This window comes from Corvus moneduloides, chromosome 14 (genome assembly GCF_009650955.1).
Source record: "Corvus moneduloides isolate bCorMon1 chromosome 14, bCorMon1.pri, whole genome shotgun sequence".
Lineage (NCBI taxonomy): Eukaryota > Metazoa > Chordata > Aves > Passeriformes > Corvidae > Corvus > Corvus moneduloides.
Genome location: NC_045489.1, coordinates 19,476,306 through 19,485,266, shown reverse-complemented (window position 1 = coordinate 19,485,266; position 8,961 = coordinate 19,476,306). Strand labels below are relative to the sequence as shown.

The following is an 8,961-nucleotide window of genomic DNA, read 5'->3' as shown; positions in this document are numbered from 1 at the left end:
CGGCCCCGGCGCTGAGGGCGGAGCGGGGCGGGGAGGCCGGGCCGGCCGCGGCTGAGGCGGAAAATCCTGCCCCGAAATAGCCCCGGGTTTGTGGGATTGTGGTTGTGCCTCGCATGGAGCCCCAGTTATGTCCCGCATCGATTCCCAGGTGTAGCCCCCTGGCTTTGAAAAGGACACGGAGGAGCTGGAGCGTGTCCAGCGATTTGTGAAAGGGCTGGGGAAGATGTGTGAGAACGGCTGGGGGAGCTGGGTTTGTTTAATCCCGAGGAAGATGAGAGCAAAGATACAGCAAAAACACTGCTTAAAGGGCTGGCTGGGGGTGTTACACTGACTTCTGTTAAAAACGTTTCAAGCTACAGGTCAGCTACAGCTCTGCTTTGCCGTAAGGACAGAAAAGTCAGGAGAAACACTAGGTGGTTTTTAAAAATGACTTCTTTTACCTTTAGGAGAGTGTATTAACGTTCAAGAAGATGAACACAGATGGCCTTGGATGTGACACTTCATGGAAATAAGATGAAAAAAGTATTCCAGGGCATGAAATCTTCCCATCTTTTCAGGTACAATTTCCATAGGTTATACCATGATAAAAGCAGCTCTTCTGTATCCTGGGGTCTTGCTTGAAAATTGCTATTTCAGGTTAGCCACCACCACTTTTTTCCTTTCAGCGAAGCCTTTTTCAGCAAGAAAAGCTGATTCTTCAGTCCTGGGATGCAGAGTGTGTTGTCTGTCACTGGGGTTTTATCCTCATGCTGAGTTTGGACTGCCTGGCCAAAGGACAGAGATCTTGTCTTCTCTCACATTTGGTGAAGTGCAGCTCAAGTGATCCTGGAACAGAGGAACTCTGTGCTGATCTATGCATTTAATATAAAGAAGGATTGGTCAGCATGAGATGGATGCAGGAGAATAATAAATGCATTGATGCAGTGGAGTGTAAAGCAGAGTGGAATACACAGCTCTGCCTACACATTGTACCAGTTTTAGGATTCAGTTGTTTGCTGAATGGGCTGCTTGGGGCTGGCCCTTTTCCTCTGGTTTGCTGCAAGAAATTAAAATAATTTACATGGGATCAACATTTCTTTTACCTTTTCTGTGCACACGAACGAGAGCAGTGATCAGAGAGGTGTGTGAGTGGAAGGGGAATTATCCCACTGCAGGAGGTGGGAGTCAGCTGAATGCCAGGAGCCCTGGCTGCCAACCCCATGGAGGCAGGAATCCGGAATTATGGAATTATGGAATTATGTGCAGTTTAGATCAGCCAAGCCTGCCCTGTGTCTTAAACCTCTCCAGCCCAGAGGTTCACCTTGCATTGGCTGCTTTCCTTGTCAGGAAGATAACACAGCAAACCATCTCTCCAGCAGCCAGGCTGAGGGAGATGAGCATCTGGAAGGGTCTAGAAGATAACGTCAGAGATTTCATGCTCTGGGTTATAAACCGTGGGGAAACAGGGCTGGGAGAAACATTACCTTTTCTTTAAAATTCTAATCATCATGCACAGAGAATAACACAGAATAACTGAGAATAACACTGATCCCCACAGCTCCCACTAAATGCTTTGATTATTTATCATTGCCCATTTTTTATGGAAACAGTTGACATTAGATTATTAGTGACCTGGGTGGTATTTGATCTTTTTTTTCCCTGGAGGTTAAAGACTTTGTAGTTTCCTGTTCCAGGTCCTTTTTAAAATTCATTTTAGAGCGTGAAAAATATATTGTTCCGTCAAGTTTATTTCTCTGACATTTATTCAGTGCAGAGTGTGATCCTAATATTAAAGGTTTTTGATTTGAAGCCCAGGATACAGACAAGGCTTTTCAGTGGTCTTCCCTAAAACAGGATGTTTCATCCCTGCTCCCCTGCTGGTGCCTGGGAAGTTAATATGTTGGAACAGCATAATTATTTGAAGGAGTATTTGTTTTTCAAGGATTTGGGGGTGATATTAGATGGCTCAGCCCGGTTGTGTCACAAGGTATTAAGGTTTCTGCCCGCTAATGTCATGGAGCTGGGCCTCTATAGAGCCATAAATAATATTGTGTGAGAGCCAGTGACAGACTTTTACTCCAGCTCAACTCTTTATCATATGTTATATTAAATTTAAACACAATTGTTGAATTCCTTGGTGTGGGCAAATGCTTTTTGATGTCTCCTTCTATTAAAGTTGTAACATCCCTTTTAGCCAGAGGGCTGCATGGAACTCCTGCTTGCTAGGTGTGTTTCTCAAATAATCAGCCTCTCATTAATGATGCCAGCAGAATTAATTGGGCTGTCACCACGAGGTTGGGTATCCAGTTGGGAATTATGGGGTGAGGCCAGTGGAATTAAGCTGGTGGTGGGGAAAGTTCATGGGGCTCAATAATGAGATGCTCATTGTTCTGTAGGAAAAGGCAGTTTGAGGCTGGAGCATTTTTTTTAACTCTGCAAATATGAAGAATGAATGCAAGAACTCTTAGGAAATTTGAAAGCATTTGTTGACAATTTAAGATACAGTCAAGGTTTTCCTCTTTATCAGCACAGAAAGTACTGCCAAGGAGCCCCCAGACACCATAAATCATCCAGGAGAGTGGAGAGGCTGGAAAGATTACAAAGGAAATGCTCTGGGGCAGGCAGCATGCTAGGAAGTCATTGTTTAGGGCCTGCTGTATTTAAAATGGTCATTTCAGCTGCCATTAACTCCCATCTCTAATTAGAAAATGGATTGATCTTTGCCTAAAGTTGCTGGAGACTGGCAGGTGTCCCTGGCAGATCAGAGCTCTGCATCCAAATGAGATGGGGAACGTGTCCACTGAGGTTCAGACAGGAAAAAAAGCATTAAAAATCCATATTTGTAGGCAGCTGTTGTTAATTTTCCTTTGGGTTTGGTGTAGGAAACAACATTCCGGTCAGCAAGGCCACGCTCTGCCTTCCTGATTTTCCTTGTGCCTTCAGCTGGATAAATATCCTTCCTCACCTTGTCCTAAGGAGGTGGTAAAGAGCAAATTTTTCCCTTCGTCCTTTGGTGCCTTTCAGTGCAGACTGCAGATTTCCCTGCGAGTCCTCTCTTCTTACAGTAGCAGGAATTTCAATAACCCAATGGGAAAACATCTGAAAATGCAATAAAGTTCCATTAGGCAGCATTATCCAATATCCATTCACAGGGATAGGTCTCCATTTATATGGAAGCATCCAGATCCTCACCAGACACTGAATTTCTAAATCACACCTTCCCCAACAGCCTTAATCTTTTGTGTCTGAATAAATCAGTGCTGCTTTACAGCAGCAGCCTGGGAAAATCCCCAGATCCTCCTGCTGCTGGGGACACACAGATGGGCTGCTTTCTAGCTCAGTTTGGTTCCTTGTGTGCAGGTTTGCATCAGTTCTTTTTAACTTTCCCCCATGCAGAGTTATTGTTGTTTTTCCAAGCAATATTGTATTCCCACGGATGGACAACCTGCACATGACATTAATTCATGGGAAAGAGGAGAATCGGAAACCCAACGAGTTGAGGCTTGAGATTTCCTTCATTTTCTTCTCTCCCTCTATTATTTTTGCTTAATGATCTCCCTGTGGCCTATCCTGCTGAATTCACAGTGTGTTGCTGTGGGAAGAGCTTCCAAAGGGATCAGCAAAGGCACCCCGTGCTCTTGGCAGATCAATACTGGACTTATTTATCCATCTGCTTTGGTAATAAGTTGACTCTTCTGGGAATCTTTCAGGATTGACTTCGAACTGATGAGTTATTTTGACAGCTCAGCAAATGCTTTAATTTAGAAATTGCAGCTTTTCATACTCCCACTGTGTTTAACCCATCATGGTATAAAACCCCAGAATTTATTTGTTCCTCAGCCAATTTGTTGCAGTTTTGAAGTGCCCCACACATGCTGCGGGTCATATTAGCAAGCATTTTCTGTTTTCCTTTCCAGTCCTTTGCTAGTGGAATATTATTTCTACTGCAGAAGGTGGATTGATTTTGTAGTTCAGAGGACCTTTATAATCTGTTCTGAGCTTAAGCTCATTTCTCATGGCCCTGGAGGAAGGAACATCAATGTTGCTCTGAGCATTTCCCCTCTGGGAAGGAGGTGAGTTGTTTTAGGTGACTGTAGTTTTGGGGGAGAAAACTTCTCACTTCATTTTCTGGGACTGTTTGGTAACTCAGAAAACAAGCATTAATTTGAAGTTGGGCAACCAGTTTTGTGTGTAGGTATTTGAGGACTCCAGTGTCCTAATCTAAGGCAGATCTCCTCAATAAATGTAGCCCCTATAATCTTAAGCAGTGATTTTACCTGTGGGCCAGACAAACCCCTTGGTGCTTTCTGGAACATTCCTCAGGTGTCTGTGCAGAGTAATGCTGCAGCTACTGAGTAAACCTCTGGTTATGAACAGAATAACTGTTAAATTGTTAACTCTCAACTCCCATTAATAGAATGGCCCTCAGGTGTCAATTTTGGTCCCAAATAATTTTGGGCTTTTAAGAGTTCCTGTTAGACTTATGAACATGCATATGCCTAAAATGTCCTTAAAAGCCAATTAAGGGTACATATGGGAACACAATTTATACTGACTCATATAATTTTGAAGAACATTTAAAACATTGATTACTCTCCAAAGACAGGTAAAATAAGGATTGGTGCTGGGAAATCAAAGGCACAACGAGCAAATGACTCCTGTAAGGTCAGACAGAGTGACAGCCTGGATTCGCATCGTGGCACTTCTTGCTGTGACAGATGCACCTTGTTATTCATTACCTTTCTCATTATTAACCTTTGATAATGTGAAATTGTCTAATTGCTTGTGTTATCCTTTGGAGTGAATCACCTCTCCGTGGCATCCTCAAGATGAGAACTTCACAAGTCCTGTGCTTTCCCCCCAAGGTTCCTAAGCTCACTGGTGGATATTTATGAAATAATTGGGCTCCATTTGAGTTGCTGAACCACCCACAGAGGGAGAGGATTGACAGGAGGAAGCTGCCACTGAGTTTGGCAGGCAGGTGAAATGCTGCCATGCCCAGGAGATCCCCAGAGTGTGGGGATGAAAGGGGATTTCAGAGTGCAGAGCCTCACAAACTCTGTCAGACCCAGTTATCGTCTCCTTGTGGGAACCACAGAGATCCCTCCTCTCTGTTTGAGATGCCTGGGCACAGCCACGCTCATAATCCTTTCCATCTGATGTCATATTGATCTTTGCTGGCAGAGCTGGGAGAGGGAGGGCTCTCCAGAAGGAAAAAGGAAGGAAATCAAGCCCAGGCTTTTTGGGTTTGAGACATTCAGCTGAGCTCCTGCTCCGCTTGGGGCTGTGCAGGGAGAGCAGAGGCTGATTCCTCCTGACTCCATCCATAGGCACAGGATTTCCTGATCTCTGTGTTCCCAGCCTTCCTCTCTTGAGAGCTGCCAGCCCAGATCCACATCCACAAGTGCCACTGGACCTTCTCGTGCTGTTTATTGAATTTCTGGACGTATCAGAAAAGCGTTAAACCGACAGACTTGGCTCAGCCCGGGCGTGTACCCTGGAGTAAATCCTCCTATCCCATGCCAGGAGACCAAGGCTCCAGCAGAAAAGGAACTTGATGATCTGATTCTAATTAGTTTCTTGATTTAATGGCAGTAATTTTACTTTCATGATGGTTGCCATTGCCCCAGCTAGCAGGAATAATAGGCTTGGTTTCCTCAAAGGCTCATTTATGATGCAACCTCTGTTGAATCTTAAGCAATAACAAGCAGAAGCCCATAGTTACTTCAAAATTATGGGATTTAGATGGTTAAAAATGTCATGTTCTCTCACCTGAGGTTGTTGACTGGGAATTGGCAGTGGAAGAAAACGAACAATCATAAAATTAAGATATAGTTGGAGTTGACTCAATTTCCTTCTAAGATGATCTTTTTGTTTCCTTGCTGATTTAAACACCTGCAAGTTAAAGTCCCCATAAAACCAGAAATGGGCAAACTGAATTTTTAGGGCAATTACACAGCATGGGATGCGATGTGTTTACACCAGTATAAAACCAGAATGACTCCACAGCAGATAATTAAAAACAGGGGAAACAAATGGACTGGTCTTAATGACCTAATAGGGGAAGTGTCATTAAAGTAACATTGAAGTAAAGTTTTGGTTACCTGAACCAAAAATGCTGTCAAAAATTACACCTGAGCTGCAGAGCTATCAAAACTTGTAGCCTCAGTTGTTTTCCTTTCTAACTTGTAAAAATTTCACTCTCCACAGCTGGATTAGACTTGGATTAGGGATCTTCACTTCCCCCCCCTCCGTGATTTGCACAATCCATGGATGGATTCAGCTGGGGACAGTTGTCTGAAGGTTTTGCCTGCTTTGAGCTCCCTGTCAAGCTTCATTCCCTTCATTAAGGGTATATCTACCTCCCCCTGCCTTTGTCCTGCATTACATGGAATTTCCCATTATTATTTCTTGCACCGATTTACCTTTCTGAATTCTTCAAACTCAGGAATGCTTACAGCTCTGAGGCCTTGAGCTTTCCAATTCCTCATTCACAGAACACCTGCTGACTCCTGTGATGACTCAAAAGCCTCTGCTGGATTGTTCCTGAATTTTGAAAAGCAGAATACATTTACAGTATACCCTTAACTCTCCTTTCTTCCTCTCTTAGTTATGAATAATAATAATCCAGACTCGGATCCACTGCATACTTATTTACATGTTAAGGTGTATCCATATGTGTAGTGCCTTGGGAACAGCTGATTAAAGGAAAGCCAAATTGATTCAATGTTACATTTTCTGTTCATGAAATATTTGAAGTATAGAATGTTTGAATATTTAATTGTTCATTAAATATCTGAAGTAAAATACTTGTAAAGAACATATGAAGATGCATTTTGATGAAGGTTGTAATGGAAGTATGTAAATGGAGAAAACATACACTGGAATGTGCTGATTGTTTTAATTTAAAAATGAAGTGTGAAGATGTATTTCTATTCTGTCAGGAACTGGTGCTCAAATGTTCTGGAGGCCTCACAGATCCTGAGCACGTTCCCATCATGTACAGCCACAGATACACAGAATTAGTGGAGTGAAGAGCTGCTCTGTTTGCAGAGCTCTGTGACAAGCAGCCCCAGTGTCTCCAACAACGGATTACCCTAAAGTACAGACAGAAACACGGCAAAGAACAAATCACAGAGCAGAGAGTGAGATATGAAAGCCATAATTCAGCCCCCAAGCTGACAGAGCTGGATGAGCCAGTGAAGCTGTGGCACCATTAGCGTGGAACAGGAGCTGCTCTGGGTGGTTAAATGCATTCTACCCCAACAAAACTGCTTGTCCTTACAGCAGGGCCTCATCACTGGGGGCCCTGGCAGCAGCAGGGAGCATCAAACACCGGCCTTGTGTCTAAAAACTCAAAAGTCCAGATAAAGTGACCTTGATCTAGGCTGGGAGAATCCCAGGAGTTGCAGGAGTTTTATTAAAACTTAAAAGCGAGGCTGCTGTTTAAACTTTATTCTCTTCCCTCCCCAAATAAAGGAAATATTGACAAAATCTGTGGCTGGCTGGGCCAGCTGGGGGCACCTCCATGGAGTGCTGCCTTGCTGGCTCTTCGTTATTCATTTTGCATGTTTGTTATTGAAGAGGAAGAATTACAGGTGTCTTGAGAGCCATCTGTGTTCATCTTTGGGATAGAAGACACCGTCCTAATGGCAAAAAAAGTCATTTAAAAATTACCCACTTGGCTTTTCTGTTCTGATGGTAAAGCAGAGCTGGAGCTGAGCTGGAGCATGTGATGTTTTTAACAGAAGTTACTGAAACACTCCCTGGCCAGCCCTTTAACCAATGTTTTTGCAATGATTTCTGATTTTTGATGTAAGGCTTGTGTAACAGGCATGGCTTGGCGTGGGAGGCCTGGCAAGGAAAGCTCCTGGTGTTCCTATTTAGAATCTGCTTTGCTGTCCCCTAACCCCAGCCACAGACAGAGCTGATGGCCTGGGCTGGGCATTGGTCACAAACCCCGTGCAGTGCCAGTAAAATGTTCAGTATTCTGGTTTGATGAGGCTCAGGGGGTGCCTGTGCTTGGGCCACTGAGACAAAATTGATACAGGAGCAAAGATGTTGTGTCAGGCTGTTCCTGGGCCAGTCCTAGGGCTAAAATAGGCAGCTTAGGTCTCAGGAGCATAAGGAGATTAGTGTCCAAGTGTAAGGTCGGGAATAGCAGCACATCCCTGATTTGCCGAGCTATGGATTGGGCTGGGGAGGTGAAGGGAATTTCCCCAGTTCAAGGAAAGTTTGTAACAAAATGTGATTTACGATGCTCCTCACCCTGTCCTCTGCTGACAGGACATCTCTCCATCATTTATCGTTTTTCCATGGGCAGAAATTCCATGTTTGAAAGCCAGAATGGGTTCTGATCTGTCTTTTACAGCCTGCCAAAATAAACCCCCAGATCCAAACAACCCCACATCAACCCTCCCATCTTCTCAATGATGAAGTCATTGAACAGTTCTCATGTTCACATTTTAATGCTGAGGCTTGAATCCATGTGTATTTATTAACGACAACATACTAACAACAGTTTAATTGGAAGCACCCCTTCTAAAGGCAGAGCACTTCTGATGTGAAGGAAACCAAGGATATCACAAAGCTGTCAGCATCCTGCTTCCCACCAGGAGAGTTAAATTCCATTACATAAAACCTATTGCTGTGCTTCTCCCCGAGCTTCATCTCTGCCTGTCTCCAGCTGGATGCTCAGAGGAGTTGCTGAGTAATTTACTCAGTCAAATGTGCATTTAAGGCTTCAATTGCTTCTTCGAGGTAGAGCCCCCTCATTCTGCATTTCACAGAGAAACAATAGAGAACTGAAGAGGTAAAATTTAGTGCTTAAAAATGTGCTTTGCAGTCCTGGTTAACCCTCAGATTGTCCACATCTCTGTAATCCTTTACATTTACAGAAACGTGGTAGAGTTAATGAGTGTCATGATATTTTTTGTCATCCTTCCCAAGAAACTTTGTCTTCCAGGAGAACCTGAAGCACCA

The 8,961-nt window shown here is 43.7% G+C and overlaps 1 long non-coding RNA gene across 1 annotated transcript; it reads left to right on the top strand.

Moving 5' to 3' along the window:
- The first annotated feature begins 77 nt into the window (after nt 1-77).
- On the top strand, nt 78-1,939 carry LOC116451101. Its single transcript, XR_004243091.1, has 3 exons — nt 78-359; nt 447-557; nt 666-1,939. It is a non-coding gene; the product is annotated as an uncharacterized LOC116451101 (long non-coding RNA).
- Nucleotides 1,940-8,961: the final 7,022 nt, after the last annotated feature.